The 18,316-nt window shown below is 47.9% G+C and overlaps 1 protein-coding gene across 5 annotated transcripts in view; it reads left to right on the forward strand.

The window, feature by feature from the left end:
• The first annotated feature begins 11,741 nt into the window (after positions 1–11,741).
• The window catches only part of KMT2D (lysine methyltransferase 2D), a 96,115-nt gene continuing 89,540 nt past the window's right edge, over positions 11,742–18,316 (forward strand). For all 5 annotated transcript variants that reach the window (XM_077328793.1, XM_077328796.1, XM_077328795.1 and 2 more), the window contains exon 1: positions 11,742–11,960. The gene's annotated coding sequence lies outside the window, so the exon portion shown is untranslated. The remainder of the gene's footprint in view (positions 11,961–18,316) is intronic.

The following is an 18,316-nucleotide window of genomic DNA, read 5'->3' on the forward strand; positions in this document are numbered from 1 at the left end:
CAAAAATACCCACAATGCTCTTTTTCTTTTAGCACTTCCCAGTCAGAAATAATAATAATAATAATAATTATTATTATTATTATTATTATTTAATTTATATCCCGCCTCCTCCCGGAGGCTCGAGGCAGGTCACATAAAAACCAATCCCCTAAAACAATAAAAGCACAATAAAACATAATACAATTAATACAAAAGTTAAGACAAGAATGGCTCTGACTACCTGGTAGGGTTTCTCTAGCTCTTATAAATTCAGTATGTTCTCCTCTTCTGTGGAAAGATGTTTCTATGAGGACTTCATAGTGACTGAGGTAAATATAATGGCGGTTCAGCCAGGCATACTATGATTTTATGTAACCCTCTTCCTTTACCTATTCCCCTCCCCCACCCCCAGAAGCAGGGGTGGGCAAACTGTGGCCCTCCAGATGCCCATGGACTACAATTCACATGAACCCCTGCCAGCATTAGCTCATGGGAATTGTAGTCCATGGGCATCTGGAGGGCCACAGTTTGCCCACCCCTGCCCAAAAGGGTATAATACCTGCCTGAGAGGCTTCCTGAGTGTGAGATACTGTCGCTCGTGAATACGGTGAGGTGGTCCTCTTGCAAGAAGACAGTACACCTTTATTCAAAACAAAGTCTGAATGGTAGGAAAGGGACCGTGACCAACCAGAATCCTTTATAGCAGTTCTAGGAGTGCCCTTTTCTGGAGCCATAACTAAAACCTGGTCTACAGTTTCATCATTATTTATTAGATTAGATTCCTGTACTGCCCTCCCAGAATGACTCAGGGCAGAGTACATAATACAATTAAGAATGAACATTGGATTAAAACCAACAATAGTTTTAATCCATTGTTAAAACCAACATGTTAAAACCAACCTTAATAGTTCATCGGGTTCTGATACCTTGCGACAATAATGAAACCTGAATGTTACATTGAGTGACCACTATTTTTGGATCTTTTGATCCTAATAAGTTTTACCATTTTGCATTATTTTGCTTTCCTGGACCAGTTTAAACTGCATGCAGGTCTAAGTTTATGGGGATCCCTTTGAATATTCATAAGTGCTACGCAAATGCCAAGGTTTGTATCTCGCTTTTCTGTGTGTGAAAAAGGCAAGACATCCATCCTTTCTGACTCCTTAGGGCTGTCCTGATCTATACCATATACAGATGGCCATGTGGGATGGTGTCCATACTATGGAGGGGAACTGATTGGATCCAGCCCTAAGTATAAGACTGACATGGGTAGGGTCAAGCCCACAGGCTTTCAGTACAGAATAAAGGCATTTTCCAGAAGTGACTGGGACTATCTTAATTACCAAGGGTGGTACAACTGTCGTGTTAGACTCCCCTGCTGTATTTTGTTTATAATTTTATGTTATAAATTTATTCATGTGAATTATATACCCATTACACGTCTGGGGGCAGTGTATTTTGCTACCCTGAGGACTTTTTAGGTGGGAAGATTCCTAAATAAGAGCCAGTTTCGTGTAGTGGTTAGGGGTGCGGACTTCTAATCTGGCATGCCAGGTTTGATTCTGCCCTCCCCCACATGCAGCCAGCTGGGTGACCTTGGGCTCACCATGGCACTGATAAAACTCTTCTGACTGAGCTGTGATATCAGGGCTCCCTCAGCCTCACCCACCTCACTCACAGAGTGTCTGTTGTGGGGAGAGGAAAGGGAAGGGGAATGTAAGCCGCTTTGCGCCTCCTTCGGGTAGAGAGAAAAGCAACGTATAAGAACCAACTCTTCTAAATTCCTAAAAGCCAGCTTGGTGTAGTGGTTAGGAGTGTGGACTTAAAATCTGGTACAGAAAAGCAGAATACAAGAATCAACTGTTCTTATTAATAAACTATGAAAAGTTGCAAAAGATAGAAGCCTAGAAGAGTTCGTTATCGGTATAACTAGAAGTGGAGGATACTTTTCTGCTGGCCTTGTGAGGGAGTATCTTTTTCCCAGCAACCGGCTTCCAAGTAAGCAAAGCAAATCTGAAACTGACTGCTGCCATCTAGTGGCTGAATGATGTATTAGTCTACAAAATGCCATCCTATGAACACAACATTATACAGATATGGGAAGGTACACCGTAAAACTGTAGCACTTTACCCCCGAGATTATGTGCTCCCAGGATTTAAACTGTTTTATTGTTTAAATTTTAAAATTCAACTAGGTTTTATTGTAATTGAGTCACTGGGGAAGGGCAGAGTATAAATCACACTAAAAACCCCAATAAAAATACAATAAGGTAAAGGTATGCCCTGTGTAAGCACCATGTCTGACCCTTGGGGTGATGCCCTCCAGTGTTTTCATGGCAAACTCAATACGGGGTGGTTTGCCAGTGCCTTCCCAGTCATTACCATTTACCCCCCAGCAAGCTGGGTACTCGTTTTACCGACCTCGGAAGGATGGAAGGCTGAGTCAACCTTGAGCCGGCTGCTGGGATCAAACTCCCAACCTCATGGGCAGACAGCTTCAGACAGCATTTCTGCCGCTTACCACTCTGTGCCACAAGAGGCAAAAATACAATATTAACCCATTAAAACAGCCATTAAAAACCTGTATGGCGGTGACAAAGCAATCCCATGATGCTAACTTGAAACTTAAAACCAGTCACAGGGCGAACCCTGAGTGCCGAACCCTCACCCACAGCGATGGCTGGCTAATGGGGGCATCCAGTCAAGCACTTTGTTTTTCTCTCATCCAGGGGGTATCTGATAAATATTGTATGTTTACATTAAGCTATTTATTTGCTCCGTTGTTATGTTGCCATTGCTGTAAGGAGTTCAGAGGGATGTCCAACAGTTCCCCCCCTCCATTTAATCCTCCCAACAACCCTGTGAGATGGGTTAGGTTGAGCGTATATGACTGACCCAAAGTCACCCTGCAAGCTTCTGTGGTAGAGTCAAAATTCAGATCTGGGTCTCCCAGTTCCTAGTCCAGCACGTGAACCCTTGCGTCATACTTTGCAGTGACAAATTCTGCACTGAAGGGTTCAGTCGGCTTGCATCCTCAGCTCGTGTGTTTTCATACAGGTAAATATCCTGTGGAACTTAATCAGCCTATAAGGCTACAAGACAAATGTCCAGAAAGGTAAAGGGCTTTGTCCCAGATGGCACAAGAAACAGAAGCCAGAACAAGGAAATGCATGTAGCTCCCCAGCAGACACAGACTAAAAGGGTGGAGAGGAAGAAACTGGAAGCAACATACCTAATTTCAGAACTGAAATGTAGGAAGGACGCTTTCTGCTGGGAAATGGCTATTGTGGAAGGCTCATCCTAGCCACAAGGCTTCCATATCTGTGCTCAGTAGGAGAGGGGCTAAACAATTGCAGTACTTTGCATTGGAAAAATTGGAATGAACGAAAGCCCTCTTGAATAAGGGCTGACACGATTTGAAACAATAGTCTGTCATATCCATGCACTGCCTTGGAACACCCAGATTCATCAAGCATAGACTATTCCTAATGCGAATGTGCAAAAAAAGAATTATGAAGCCTGCATTTCCTGTGCTCTTAGTTTGCCGAATTCAAAAATGCCTTCTACAGTTGGAATTTTTTAAAAAAGCATTTTATAGCAGCAAAATAACTGGATTCATCCCAAATCCCATTGTGACTTTTAAAATAGCCACTACAATTTTCCTTTGTGCAGCAGAAAGCAGTTCAGTTGTGCGGAGCAGCTGCCCCTTAGCCCAGGCAGTTCAATCGTGGGTCCGTGGGCCTCGAGCACGGAGTCCTATTTGTAGCTGGAAATCATCCATGTAATGACTTCTCAACTAGAGCTCTGCTAGAGTGGCAGATGTAGGTCTTGCTAATCCTTTTGCTCTGCGAACACAGGAACAGGAGAGAAAACTCATCCCATTTGTTAATCCCCCTGCCCGTCTGTTGGGGACTGGCTGCCTGGATCTCATCTCTGCCTGTTCTCGTTTGAGCAGTGCAGGGAGCCTCGTGGTGTCCGTTTGGCTTTCCTGATCTCAGGACGGACTCTCTTGCAGCAATCGGTCTGTTAGTCCTGGCTGCTCATCCATTCCCAGTTGGGTTTCTGTGCAAAGGCAGCCCAGGCTCTCCCAGTACAGACATTTCAGCAGCTATAGCAGTGCAGAAGTCGCCAGTTTCTTTCATCTGTTGGATGTGAAGGAACACACGTTTGCATGCAGATTTTCTTGTCGTTCCTGATCCACCTCCCTATCTTATCTAGGATTTGGATCTGGCTTGTACAGTGGAACTTCCATTCACTGATATTCTCTCATGTGTTTGTTGGTATCTTCTCTTTCTCAGTGGGGACCCAAAGCAGTTTACATTGTCCTCCTCTAATCTGTTCTGTCTTTGCAACAACCCTGTGAGGTAGGTTAGGCAGATAGTAATGTGACTGGCTCAGGGTCACCCAGCAGGGTTTCATGGCAGAGAGTAGGGATTCAAACCTAGAATTCCCCAATCCTTTTTTGACACCCAGCCTTACTCAACCTTTTGACTATGGAGGAGCCCCTGGAATATTGTCCAGTTTTTGAGGGGTTCCAGAACTGGGCCGCAAGTTATATCAGCTGGCCACACCTCCTTGCCATGCCTGAGGAGGACTAAAGGGGTGAGGAGAGAAAGGAGGTGGTTTGAGGCAGGAGTTTGCATCTAGGCCTCGCCTCCTATCCCAATCACAACCCCCAAGTCAACAGAAGTGGCCAATTCTCTGCTTTCACGACAACGCCTGGTGACGTCTTATGGCCTACTCCATTAAGACAGGATATAGGGGAAAGGCTGCGGGGCTCTCATGGAGCCTCCAGGAGCCCTGGTTGGGAATCTCTGCTTTAACCTCTACACCAGTGGTCCGGTACTGGGCCGCGGCTCCTCCTCATCCTCCTCCCCGGTTACTGCCTCGGGGGCTGCCCTGCCACTCTGCCACCAGCTCACTTTTGGTGCTCTCCAGTGGCTGCCATGGCTGGGGCTCCCCCTTGGCATGGCACTGTGCAGCTGCTGCTGGCAGCGCCCCCCAGTGGGCAGCAGGAAGTCAGAGGTGCCGGCGGGAAAGCAAATGGAGCAGGGGCTCAGGCGGTGGTGGTGACGTCCCACAGCAAAACACTATCCCCCCCCAGGCCTCAGTAAAATTGTGAAGCATTGACCGGTCCCTGGTGATAAAAAGGTTGGGGACCACTGCTCTACACCATGCTTTAGTACAGTTGTAGGCATTTTTCATTTTATGTATCTCTTTACCATTAGTATGTAAGGATTCCCACCAACAGAATAATTTCTGGAAAGTCACGTGTAAATAGATCATCTAGGACACTTCTTCAAAAGTCGGTGAAACCCAACTCATGGACTGTGAGAACATGCTTTTCTGAAACTGCAGGATTTCTGTGTGTTCTGGCTTTTAGTCAAAGGTCAATCCTAGAAGAACTTAAGGAGTCACCAGCCCCTTGATCTGTTTCTAAATAGTCTCAGGCAGAGACTGAATGCCAGCCATTTATTCCAGTATGCATTCCATGTCTACTTGTGGAATAAAACACTGGTTACAATGTTGGTCCCAAGGATTCAGAAATGCAAAAGAAGTGGAATGCCACTGGTCCAAATGCTCCCTTCTGTCACCTTTCCATCTTTTCCACCTTTAACCTCATCACTTTCCTTTAGGATCTTCCATTTTCATGGGGGTACATATGCTGCAATTCTGCACTGAAGGGAATAAATAATAGAATATGGAACTGGGAATCTTGACTCATAGAATCATAGTATAATAGATTTGGAAGGGATCTCCTGAGTTATCTAGTGGGGTAGTCAACCTGTGGTCCTCCAGATGGGCTCATGGGAATTATAGTTCATGGACATCTGGAGGACCAGAGGTTGACTATCCCTGAAATGCAGGCCACTCACAACCCTATTGCTCCCATTGAAACTCTTGGCTCTCATGCTCTTGAAAGTCCTGCAAGTTTCTAGTGATGATTACCTTGAGGTGATGCGGGAAAGGGACTGTGTGATACCTGCTTAACCTCAGAAGCAATGTGTGCTCATCTTGATCTGCCCCAGTGGAAATGGTACAGCCTGAGAAGCAGGACACAGTTCTTGAAGTTCTTGGGAGCTGTGACCTGGAAGGCACGGGACAGCCAAATCTTGGAAGCTAAGCAAGGTTGGTGTTTGCTACTATTTGGATGGGAAACCTCCAAGGAATCCCAGGGCCATGACATGGAGCCAGGCATTGGCCAACCACCTCTGAATGTCTCCTGCCTTGAAACCCACCAGCGGTCATCCTAAGTCAGGTGTGACATGATGACACTTCTCATCACTACCAATTTGTTTTTTGAGAGGACTTGCGTGTCTCGGGAGCAAAGCTGGTGTCTGCATTCTCTAAGAATTGTGGAAGACCAAGTGAGATCCTTCTGATAAGAAATGCTTTGGTAGTATTTTCTATGCATGTACAACTAAGCTCAGGCTCTCCGTCCTTCTTTGAGATCTGCTTCAGTCTCTGATTAAATGATTTTGGATGAGTCCAAGGTGTACCATGGTCCATGCAGCCCAGTATTTGGGTCAGGATCCAAAGTACCATGGTACATGTTCATTGTCCCCAGTGGTGCTTTAGCCATGTCTTAGCAACCACACACACACAAACACACACTGAATGGCAAACATCTTTTGAACCCAAAGCAGATTGTGTTGTGGCAGGTGTTTGTAGTGGGGAATGTTACTCAAGAAACAAGAATCCAGTTCAGGTCATGGGAACTCCTGATGACACCTGCCCCCGCCCAGCCTCTAGGTGACTCTCTCCAAGGGCTTTCAGCACAGATGCATTGTTCCCAGGTCCCTTTGAAGCAGTGGTTCACAACCCTCCTAATGCCATGTCCCTTTAATACAGTTCCTCATGTTGTGGTGACCCCCAACAATAAAATTATGCAATTGTTCTTTCACAGAAATTAAACCCAAACTGACAACGGTGTGAAGATCCATTGTTCATGATTGCATATAAATAGTTTTTTTTCTGGGGTTTCTCAGTTCAGTTCTTGCCTCTTGTCCCACCATGTTGATCTCGCTCTTTTCTGCGGCTCCAGACAGACGAACGCTCTATCTTGATCTACCCCATAAGGCTGTTGTGTGGATGGTGCCCCCTGCCCAGCCAAACTGCTTGCCCTGATGCGACCCCCGTGAAAAGGTCATTCAGTCCCCAAAGGGGCCCTGACTCCCAGGTTGAGAACCACTGCTTTAAAGGAAACAAAGTTTGGGAGCAGACTGCAATTGTTACTGGGCTCCTGGGCCTAGTCTGTAGGGCGAGCATTACTGTTGGCGCTGTTACAGTTTTAATCTGATCTATAACATCAGGGTGTCAGCTCCACTGAACTTGGTGTCCTTAAAGTGGCTTAAATCCAACTGTGGAGCTTCAGTTTAATTGATTTGTGGCTCAGGCTGCCAGCTTCTTTGTAAGCAGGACTTTTCAGCTGAGCTCTTACCAATACTTGGAAGCAGGTCTCATTGATTGCAGTCAAATTTCTTTCCAAGTTAAATATTCACAACTGACGTATGTGTGTGTATAACGTGCTCCAGGTGACCAACTCAGCTTTCATATTAAGAGATGTGTTTCCAGCCAAGATTCTGGAACTATGTTCTGTTTTTAAGGTAGCAATTTAATGTACAATTACTGGGAAGTAAGTCCAATGAAACTCCATGGGATTATCTATCTATACACACAATTTATTATTGGATAAATGGGGACACAAAGCAACTTACATCCTTTCCCTCTCCCCCATTTTATCATCGCAACAACCCTTTGAGGTAGTTTAAGCTGAGAGAGGGTGACTGGCTCCTACTGCATGAGTGGGGAATTGAACCTGGGTCTTCCAGATACTAGTCTGACACTTGAAATGCCAGCGCTGCTCGCCTTCCAAATGCTTCCTGGAATATGCTTTTCTGAAGGAGGGTAGGACGCTGGCAGAATCCCTTTGGGAGGGAGACCTACATAAGAGCCACACCATTGCTAAGAAAGCCAGCCTCTTGCCTTGACCCCAGCCCCTTTAGTTTTGAGGCCTGGCTCACATCAGAGAATAAGATGATAGAATGGGCTACACCACTTCAGACTGCAGATAAAAGAATCACATATGCACTCCGGTAGGTTAATTCTTCCTGTAAGTAGAAAGCTAGCACTGCAGGGAGAAAAGTTCCTTCCTGTTTGCTTTCTGTGCTTTTTCTATTTGGTATTGTCAAAATATCCAGCCCCCTTGATAAAGGCGAAATGGGATCTTATCTATTTCCAAGGGATGTTGTTTACTTCCAAACCATGAAAAGCTTCACCTGCCCATTTATGCATATCAAAGCTCTATAAATGGGAGAACATTTTTTCCTCAGGATGTTGGCCACTTTAGTGGTGGTGAAAGTGCCATCCATGGGCAGCTGTTATGGTGACCCTTGCTGGAGCTTTCAAGGGGAGAGGTATTTGGAAGTGATTGGCCAATGTCTACCCCTGCACTCCCTGGCCTTCCCATCTAAGCATTCACCAGGACTAGTCCTGCTTAGCTTGAGATCTAACAAGATTGGGCCAGCCCGGGTCACCCGACATTCCAGCAGGATGTTACAATATGTGATGCATTATCTACAGTTTGAAGTGGCACCGTACGTTCTGCAACATTTTGAGCTGAGCCTCCAACAGAGGAAACTGCTGTATCGATTATAATCCTAGCCAGAGGTGCACCCATGATCACAGGAGGAGGAACGTCTACTGAAGATTTGTGCAGAGACAGGCTGGTCCAGGAGAACTTTCCTTTGGCTGTGGCTCTGCTTCTACTTTGCCTGCAGGTCCCTGGTTCAGCCCTGGAACTCCCATTAAAATATCCAGGCAAGAGGTGTGAAAGACTTCAAGCCGGAAAGCAGATGCCAGTCTGAGAAGACAATATTGACCTTGATGGACAGATGGCCAGTGGGGCATAGTGATTACTAGACCTGGGAGGTCTGAGTTCAAATCCCCAAACTGCCATCGAGTTAGCTGGGTGAGCTTGGGCCAGTCTCTCTCAACCTAAGGAGTGGAATCAACATGGCTAAGGCAGGCTGAACCTGGGGTTCTGGATCACAAAAATCATGTTTTCTTGTTAGGTTCCAAAGAGACACGCCTTCTTTTGTGTGGAGGGGAGCGGGCATCTTGTTCTGGGAGTCTTGTACTTACAACAAAATGATGGAATGAAGGGGGAAATTTGAGGGGCATGGTTTTTAGTTGCTAAGGGGATTTTTTTTTAAAGGACCAAGGCTGATGGTATAAAATCAGGTTAAAACATATTTTATTATTCAGTTAAATTTCCATATATATACACACAGTATTTGTTGGAGTATAAGACTACTTTCCCCCCCTGAAAAACATGCCTCCAAGTGGGGGGTTGGTCGTCCTATACGCCAGGTGCACTTCAGTTGGAATAGACATAGCTGCCCATAGTACGGTGTTTTGAGTGGAAATGTTTTGGGGGTCGTCTTATATGCCGGCAGATACGGTACTTTCCCCCCCTGAAAAACATGCCTCCAAGTGGGGGGGGGGTCGTCCTATACGCCGGGTGCACTTCAGTTGGGACAGACATAGCTGCCCATAGTGGCCCATAGTACTGTAATGTAATGTAACAAGCTCGATATTTTGAGTGGAAATGTTGGGGGGTCGTCTTATACGCCGGCAAATACGGTATATATATTCCCGAGGTGTTAGGCCAACAGGCTTTGTCAGGGGAATCCGTTCTTCTTGCAATAGTTCCTCCAAAAGAAAGAGTGAGAAGATCCAACACGTTTCCCAAATTGATCCCGGCTAAGATGTTGCCTCGGGATTTACGGGAAGCCGGAGTATAAACCCTTCTTAAATCAATAAGTATAAGCCAGAATGCGGGGAGGCGACGGCTGAGCGACGCGGGCCCGGTGTCGGCAAGGGAGTCAGACGACGGCGCTGCCTGCTTGCTCCTCACAAGAGCGCTGAGGCGGAGGGCGCAGTTCCCAGCAACTTCTCGGCCACGACACGAAGTCCCTAAACTTGGAGCACGTGTCGGTCCGGCCCTGGCGGCTTCTCCGGGAAGCATCTGGACGGCTTGCACCGAGTATGGAAAAACAGAAACCCCCAAACGGGTGAGTCGCAAAAACATCTTCCCCGCGAGGCTCACACCACTGGGGGGCGCGGCGGGACCTCCTTTCGGCGGAGGAGTCCCGGGGACACGGGCGGCCGCCCCCTCTGGAGCTCGCCGGGCCCCCTCCCTCGGCCGTCGCGCCCCACAGCCCAGCGGGGACATCCCGGCGGCTTCTGCTTCCCGCGCGGGCTCGCCGGAGATGCACCTGTGCGGCCGCGTCCCCTGGCCCCGCTGGAAAGGGCGGCGCGGCGAGGCGAGGCGAGGCAGAGCCCTCTGAACCCGTCCCACGTGCTGCTGCTGCTGCTGCCGCTGCTGCCGCCGCCACCCGGCCCGGGCGCGCAAGGGTTAAAGGCGGCGCAGGGATCCGCAGCCGAGCGTGCGCTGCGGCGGCGTAGGGACGCGTCTCTCACTTCCCCAAAAGCGCGAGCTCGGTGCGCGTCCGCCGGGCTCCAACACAAAATAAGTGCTCGGTCCCTTCTCCCTCCCCCCCTGCTACCCCCCCCACCATCGCGAGGCGCGGGCGAGGAGGGGGCGGGGTGGCGCCGCTGGCGAGGCCCTCTGTGCCGCCCCCGGGGGAGAAGAGGCGCGGCGGCGGAGGCGGAGGCGCGAGCGGGAGGGCCCGGTCCCTAACTCCGGGATCCCACCCTCCCCTTGCACAGGAGGCGGAGGACGACGGAGGAGGAGGAGGGAGGGGGAGGTGAAGCAAACCCGGAGCTGGCCCAGCAGGACCTACTTTCCTCGCGGAAAATGGCTGCCTCGGCGAACACTTTCTGCTCCATTCCTTGAAGCCCTTCGCGGGCGGCGGGGGACGCGGCGGGCGGCGGGGAGAGGCCGGCCGGGCGGAGATGCCGCTGTGAGGCCCTCCTCGACGGCAGCGGAGGGTCGGCGCCCAGGGAAGGCGGGCCGAAGCCCGCGGGAAGGCGAGGAAGGCGCGCGCGAGCGAGCCAAACAGGAAAAGAAAGAGCCGAGGCCTGGCGCAGGAGCAGGCGGACAAAACGAGCCGGAGCGGGGCCACCCCGGACCCCGCGGCCAGCCCTCGGCACAGCGGCGTCGGGCCAGCCGCCCGGGCGGGGGGAGGCGGCCGGCCGCCGCCGCGGTCTCCCCGGGAGGATTGCGTGGAGCCGCCGGATGGCGAGGCGCTGAGGCTGCGGGCCCCCTTCCCCGGACCAGGCGTCGCCAGGCGGGCGGAGAAAGTGCGCCCGCTCGGCCCGGAGAGCAACGCGGGACGTTCCGCCGCCGCCGCCCCTCGGCTGCCCTGCGGGGGGTCCGCCCCGTGAAGCCCCCCCGGCGCCCCCCCCGCGAGGGTCCCAGCCTTGGCCGGGCAGGGGGGCCGCGAGCGCTCGGTGGGCGCGCAGGGGTCGCGGGGCGTCAGGGGGGAAGCCGGAGGGGGCCGTCGGGCGAGGATGGGCACAGGCGGCCGCCAGAGAGGCCTTCGCCGTCGGATGCGGATGCTGGAAGATCAAAGGCAGACGCGGAGCTCCCTTTGTGTTTCCTCCTAGGGATCGCCCCGCTTCGCTGTCGCTTCGGGCTTCTTTGGGGACCCTAAACTGCCGTGGTGGAAGGAAGCGCAGCTGCCCCCTCCCCTCCTCTCACAAGGGGGCTGGGCGGTCGGTTTTTCGCCCCGGCTGGAGAAAGCCTCGCATCTTGGATTTAGCATCCTTTCTGAACCTGATTTTTGGCTGCCCTGGTGTTGTTCCCCCTCCCCCCCTTCCCGGGGTGGCTGTACATAAAAGTCCAGCGGGGTTTTTTTTTTCTTCTCTTTGCCTTTTTAAAAATCCTTAAAGGAGGGAACAAATGCAAAGCCTTCCTTTTTCTCCCTTCTCGATTTTTTGGATAATGATTTCTGCTGCATCTTGCCGATGGATTTTGCCCGGTGAGGATTTCTGGCTCATCTTGTAGAAGAGAGGTAGGTGGGAGTCCCCATTTTCCTACATGTCGAAGGAGCCAGCAGAACCCTGCCTCTTTGCCTTGTTTGAATGTCAATCTCCTCTGAGCCCTGGAAGTATATTTACGTCAGATTTTTAAACGGGGCTGATTTATGTAGGATTCTGCTGCATGAGAGGGGGGGGGGAGAAAGCTGTTGTGTAAAAACTGTTGGGGGAGGGAGAGTGGGTGGTGGAGGGCCGCAGATAGCAGCAAAACTGGGAATATTGTCCTCCATAGTCTAGGCCTTTCTAAATAAGCCGTTGGAGGGAAAATGGCTCTTACACCCTTCCTGTGGAGACTGATCTGTAATTGTGTTTTAGACAGAGAAAAGTGGGGGGAGATTTCATACATTCCTCTTGCCCAAACAAATAAAGGTCTGTTGGTATGTTTTGTATAAGGGTGGAATCCACAGGGAGCTGTATTTGTTTTGGGTTGAACTTGTCTTCTGGCTCCTTGTATTTTGCTAAAGGGGAATGGGATTAACCATTCATTAGAGGTTTGAAGTTATTCCCCACTCCCTCACTAGCTTCTTTTCCCCAGTGTGTCCTCCTTCAAATTAACATTTCTGTTTGATTCCATTTGGAACCTGGGATTGCTAACCCTGGCTCTAAACTCAGGGGGGGGGGCTGTCGGGTGGGAAAGAAGGCTAAAGTGACACGAATCAGTCCAATCCTTCTAAAATACAGTGGGCCCAGATGTGAGCTGCCCAGTGATTTGGGAGTGGAGGTATCTGATAACGGATGTAGATTGACCAGCTTCCTCCCCAGCCACCCATTTCACATGTACCATCAGCCAACTCAGAGGGAACTAACGTCCTCTTCCCTCCCCAGCCCCACTTTCCCGAAAGCCGAGGAGCGAGGCCTGCTTTGCTTAGCAGTTCTCCCCAGATCCGTGCAGTCTGCATGGGATTATGGAGGAGTCCAAAGGGATTTGTTCAAAGGGGGTGGTGGGGGTGGAGAGGAGGATTGTGTTGGCATTTTCTGCCTTTCCAAGCAAGTCTTCTCCAGCTAGGATGTATTTGTGGCCATTTTCTATTTTAAATCGGCTGAAATCTGGATTCTTGGTGCAGGCCACTTTGCAAAGGGATTCCAGAGCTGGGCAGTGTGGGGGTGAATCTGGCCCATTCCTAATGAGCAGGATTTTTTGTGCTGTGCTCATTGGGGGAGTGGGCCTCAGTAAGCCTTGCATCTCATTGGTGTCCATGGTATGATCTTTCCCCAGCCTCTTGCTGTTGAAGGAGAGAGCCTCACCTGTTGCATTTGTGTATCTCTTTGTCACCTCTCTCGGTTGGTTCCCTGAAACCTCCCCCCCCCAGGAGGGGGGGGAGAAGAAGCGCTGTTCTTGACAGCTGGGGAAGAGCCGTGGAATGGCCACAGTAATAAGAGATTCTGCATCTAGGGGCAGGGCTTTCGTGGCGCCATGCTGAATGGCCAAAGTGCTGCTTTACAACCTTTTTACCCACTTGACTATTTAAGGAGGGGGGAGGTGAAATTATTGTTCTGGAATGCTGGGCTTTTGTGGGCATGTGGCATGTTGGAATAGCTAGAGCAGGCTTTCTCAACCAGGGTTTCATGAAACCCTGGGTTTTCATGATAGCCTTGAAGGGGTTTCCTGAATGAATGGTAGTTAATTCATTTTTCTATATTTTAAAACTGTGTTCAACATTTATTGGGTGAAATGACCATATTTGGCTATGTCAACCTGCCCCCCCCCAAAAAAAAGGGCAATGACTGGCCTGGAGGGGGTGTGAAGGAGAGGGGCCCCTGGTGAGCGCATACACAGCTATGCTTCCCCACTATATTCTGGACCATCGCACCACTGCTAAGGTTTCTTGAAGCCTGAACAATGTTCCAAGGGTTTCTCAAGGGTAAAGAAGTTGAGAAAGGCTGGCTTAGAGTGCCGGATCAGGAGAACCAGGTCCCAGTGCCTGCTGCGGAAACTGGCCACCTCGGACCGGTCATGCACACGCAGCCTAACCTACCTCACAGGGTTGTTGTGAGGATGGAATGGTAAACATTGTAAGCTGCTTTGTGTCCCCTTTGTAGGAGAAAGTGTGGTATGAATGAAGAAAATGCAGATTTGCAAAGATGGCTTGACAATATGTGTACCCAGCCAGCGTGGTTAAGTGTGCTGGACTAAGATTTGGAAGACTTGGGTTTGAATGCCCCCGCCTACCATGGAAGCTCCCCGGGTTACCTTGAGCCAGCCATACCCTCCCAGCCAGTCTACATCACAGGGTTGTTATGTGGATAAACTGGAGGACAGGTGTAATGATGTAATGTGCTTTGGGTCTCCAGTGGGGAGAAAGGTGGGATATGAATTAAATAAACAAACCCCTCTACCATTACAATACTGTATTATAATAGTGTTTTAGAGCAGGCGTCCACTGGCAGGGGCTCATGGGAATTGTAGTCCATGGACATCTGGAGGGCCGCAGTTTGACTACCCTGTTTTAGAGGGTTTTTTCATTGTTGCAGCTCTAGAAAGTTTTGGACTATAATCCATCTTAATTACTGTGATTACACCAGGTGTGCTTGTGCTAGTCTTGTTCCTTTGAAGAGATCCGCTGCTGAAATAAAACCAGAGCTGCTTACACAGGGAGGGATGCTGTGCAGCTTCCAGTCCATCTAAGAAAGCTTCACCCTTCTCTTGCATCACATTTTGTAAAATGTATCCTGTGCTCATTTTAGCCGTATCTTCAATTGCTTTCTGATGGCATGGGAAATAATAAGAACTTTGCTTCGCTGCCATACTTCCTGCCACCCTACCCTTTTCAGTACATCTTCAGAGCAATAAAGATTTTGTGAAGAAGGTCTTGCAGAGGTATGTGCTATAATTCCTTGTCCTAAAATGTGCCTCTTACTGAATTCCCTTTTTAAAAAATCAGCGCTATACTGTGTGTGTCCATGCCAACTCTGGGATGCTGAGGCCATTTATTGATGCCAGAGGTCCTGTAGGTAGAAGGGAACTCTTCTGTTGACCAGGCAAGAGCAGAAGGTCAGGCTCTTGTGCTTAGACCAGCCCTGGTTAGTCCGGAGGCTTCATAAGCCGCTGTATGCCAGTCCCAGGAGCCAGTACTACACACCCCAGCCCCTTTTGGCCCTGAAGAGAGTGTGAAATGTGTTTATAGGCAGCTTATTAGAATTGGTTTTGCCTTTGGGGTGTAAGAACTTGATAATTGAGAGGTTTTTATGAGATTCCAGTTAGGATGCTATCTCTAATTTCACCCAACATACTGAATGCTAGTTTAGGGTTCCACCCCTTTGGTATATTTTATTTTTTAATTATTTAATTTTACTTATTTATTGGATTTATATGCCGCCGTTCCCCTTGGGCTCACGGCGGTTTACAGAATAAATAGATTACAATAAAATCCCATTGTTCCCTCAATAAAACTATTAGAAACCAGTTAATATCAATATTAAGGTGGCAGGCGAAAATATAGATATACCCCTCGTTCAGCCGAGGGACAACCATGTTACTAATCTCCTAATGGGAGTGAGGCACCAGATTAGTCAGATGGATCCAGGAGGTCCAAGATCGAATGTCGGGACCTCCCGCCCTGTGTATATCTCTCCACCTGTACAACTATTAAGAGCACATGGGTTTTGTGATCCTGAATGTTGCCCAGGGTTAAAGGGACTGCTGTGGGAAAGGGAACAAGGTATTAGTGGTGCCTGATGATGATTGCTGGGTCCCATTCCATGTTCTGTGACTCCTCTCTCTGTTTTGGCAGAGCAGGGAGTTGCATCTATCTATGTATGGTAAGAATGCTGTTGAAGTCCTCTAGTTCCCATCTCTGAATGACAGCTCACAGACTTTCATGGCAATGTCTGTTTATGGCAGGGGTAGTCAAACTGCGGCCCTCCAGATGTCCATGGACTACAATTCCCAGGAGCCCCCTGCCAGCATTCGCTGGCAGGGGGCTCCTGGGAATTGTAGTCCATGGACATCTGGAGGGCCGCAGTTTGACTACCCCTGGTTTATGGTGTTGATGCCCGCTTAGGTATAAAATCATATTGGAAGCTACTTCCGGGATCATCTAGTCCAACTCCTTGCCGAGTGCAGAAAATTCACAATTACCTGCCCACCCACAGTGATCTCAATTCCATGCTCAGATGATGCCCCCGCTCGCCAAATTAGAATCCCTGGCCAGTCTGGGTGGTAGGAAATTTACCTCCCAAAATGGCGACCATCATACTCTCCTGTCTTTAGTCATGCAAAATGTAATACAAAATATTATCTTTTATGGTGGGATGCCTTTGGAGGTTTGGTTTTGCTCTGCATCCATCTGGAATGTTCAGGTTTGGTGCCTTAAATGGAATTATCAGGCTCAGAGTGCTTATGAGGACACTATTTTTTATTTTAGTTTTCGGGCAAGCCTTAAGGTAAATGGCAGGCTGGGTTTGATAGACCAGAATTCATAAGGAAAACTTCTGGAAAGCATGAGGAAGGTTAGCATCTTTACTGGAGGTGACAAGACTATTCTTCAGTGGTTTGAAATGTGTCCTTTGCTTTTTTCCTTTTACAGTTTTATTTTGCTCCAGCAATAGATACTGACACATTATATGTCTATTTCAGAATAGAGGATTAGCTTTGGGGAGTATTGGTACCAACTGGGGATTCCTGGTATCTTGCTGTGTGTCTGTTGTTGCATGGAAGAAGTGTATTTATTTCTCCTAGGTAAAATGCTTTAAGAGCTATCATTTGCATGTATGATAATAGTGCTCCAATACTATAAAGAGAAAACAGTGCCTGGAATGATACAAATGGGGAAATATTGTATAAAGTATTGTACATTTCAATTCCTAGTACAGCAATTTAGTGACTTTTATTCGTTTTGTTTATTTATAGCCCAGTTTTCTCAGTGAGACTCATGGCGGATTACAAAGATTTTTAAAATTAACTAGTTGAGAAGCTGTGCAGTTTAATGAGCCATTACACATGTTACGATCGCTTCCATGTTGTCAGGCAAAAAACAAAGACAATGTTATAACTTTCTGTCAAGATCAACCCAAATATCTCAAAATAGTATGAAAGTTTTTGAATGCTTCAGAATTCTTCCTCAGGCTGGATGTTGGATAATGTATCTATGTATCCTGTCTTTCTCCCATTATAAACAGGACTGATCGCAAATCGCAAGTAGTAATACTAAACAGAACATAAGAGACTGCAGAGAGTCCATAGTATATGGATCTCAATTCTTAAAGCAAGCTACAGCTAACAAAAAAATTTCAGAAGTCTAACTGATAAATTTACCAACAGCTCTGTTAGCAAAGGCCAGCTGGACTCAAACACTCCCATGCTTGTTTCCTGTAAAACAGTCCTGCAGTTTTAAGCTTTATGCATTGATCTTTAAAGCTTTGGATTGTTTAAAAAATTGTCTGCAATGAGAATTGGGCAGATTTTTAAAAATGTTTTAATACCTTACAAAAATGTGTGATGGCAGGCACTGTTACTATAATGGGCACTCTTCCTTCTCTCTTACTCAGGTGGGTTTGCCTCTTCTAAGATGGTGTTTGCTCACTGTCACCACTGAAACATAATAGCCCCCCCCCCCATGAATGTCCGTTTATGCAGGTGTAATCAATTGACTACAATTCATATGGTTAGTAGGATAAGATTTCTTTCATCAGGGGAAGCCTTTTGCTGAAAAGAACCAAAGAATTTAAACTGCAGGCCAAAATAAATTCCAAGAGACCTAAGATTGGATAAGTGGTCTTTGTGAACCTGAGTAACTGCTGTAATATTAGAACAAAGTTTGAGTCCAGTGGCACCTTTAAAACCAACAACATTTTATTAAATGTATACAGTGAAACAGAATTTCCTACGCCATTACATATGCTCTGAAGAAATATACTTGCGCACAAAAGCTTATACCTTTAATAAAATTTTGTTGCTGTTTAAGGTGCGACTGGACTCAAACTTTGTTGGAATCTTACTCAGGTTCACAAAGATCACTGATCCAATCTTAGGTCTCTCGGAATTTATTCTGCTTCTTCAGACTAACGTTGCTTCTCTCCACCTGAATTCACCTTGCTGTAATATTGTAAGTGTAAATAGGTATCACATTGAGAGAACTTTTCAGCTTAAGAGAAGTGAATTCCACAGACCCTAAGTTTGGGATCTGCAAAGAAAAAAAGAGCTTGTTGCAATTGTTATTTTTCTAGCATAGGGAATAATCTGGCACTTGTGTAATGCTCTCTTTCCTTGGTTCCTTCGTCTGTGGGCAGGAGATCCATCACTTTCTGTTGATCTCTTGTCCAAATGCAGGCTAAATCTGCTAGCCTTTAAGGTGCTACAGGATTCCATTTGCTGTGGCAGCTTAGAACAACG

This window comes from Paroedura picta, chromosome 3 (genome assembly GCF_049243985.1).
Source record: "Paroedura picta isolate Pp20150507F chromosome 3, Ppicta_v3.0, whole genome shotgun sequence".
Lineage (NCBI taxonomy): Eukaryota > Metazoa > Chordata > Lepidosauria > Squamata > Gekkonidae > Paroedura > Paroedura picta.